Consider the following 1313-nt stretch of genomic DNA (forward strand, 5'->3'; position numbering starts at 1 on the left):
TGCAAACAACAAAGTTTTTTGCAGCTGTTTACCTAAATATGCAGCCAAGGCGTTTTTTAAAATAAACATTTCAAACTATTTACAGAACAATCAGCTGTTCTGCATCAAATTTGATGCCACACAAAATTATTTGTGCCACTCCAAAAATTAATTTCTGTCCACTATGAGATGAAGGAGAACAACAGCCTGATACCCGCAGGCCTGACAACAGCAGATGTATCACTGCTGTAACACCTGTAACATTCAGCAGTCGCCTCACACAACAAAACTATTAACTACACTACACACTAACTACACAATATTTGCGCTAAATGTCGCAAATCTCTCACATCTTAAAACACCGCCGTCACTCCTAAAACTTCCCCCATTCCTAAACAACTAAATGCCATGTTGCCATATCAGTTTTGATTGGTCAACATGGTACATTTTTCCACTGGGGGGGTTGGGAGGGGGGCTGTTTTTGCTCACAGGCGGAGAGTGCTTTTGAGCATTTTCCTTATAGAAAAACAGACTTACAGACTACATCAACTTCTGTGTGGATACTGTGGTTCCCAAAAGAACATTCTTTGCTTCCCCAATAATAAACCATGGGTAACCAAGAACATCAAAGCGACTCTGAACAAGAAAAAAAGAGCTTTCAGGAACGGTGACAGAGATCAGTTGAAAACGGTGCAGAAGGAGCTGAAAGCCATGATTGCAGGGGGAAAAGAGTCCTACGAGAGGTGTTGGGATGGATGGGGATATCGAAAGTGCAAACAACCTAAATCTACACTTCAATAGGTTCGACTGCCCTGCGTCTCCTGTCTCCACACCCAGCTCTTCTCATCTTCTCCATCTACTCCATTCTCCTCCCCCCTCTCCTGCCCCCTCAGCCTGTCTCACCCTGTCCTTCTCAGAAGATGACATCAAGAATTGGGCAGACTCCACTCCAGTAAAGCTGCTGGCCCTGACGGTGTCAGTCCCAGGGCCCTCAGGTGCTGTGCTTCGCAGCTGTCTGGAGTTCTGCATCGGATCTTCAACATGAGTCTGAAACTGCAGAGGGTCCCATCACTCTGGAAGACATCCTGCCTGGTTCCTGTCCCTAAAAAGATTAACCCGTCGACCCCCAGTGACTGCAGGCCAGTGGCTCTGACTTCACATGTCATGAAGATGCTGGAGAGACTCATCCTGAGACATCTGCGTCTGCTGGTGGAGCCTTGGCTGGACCCCCTACAGTTTGCTTATCAACCCTGTATCGGTGTGGAGGATGCCATCATCTACCTGCTGGACCAGGCTTATTCTCACCTGGACATTGTTGGGAGCACTGTGAGGGT

Source organism: Pundamilia nyererei, unplaced genomic scaffold (genome assembly GCF_000239375.1).
Source record: "Pundamilia nyererei isolate P.nyererei 1_Seehausen unplaced genomic scaffold, PunNye1.0 scaffold00053, whole genome shotgun sequence".
NCBI classification, from domain to species: Eukaryota; Metazoa; Chordata; class Actinopteri; order Cichliformes; family Cichlidae; genus Pundamilia; species Pundamilia nyererei.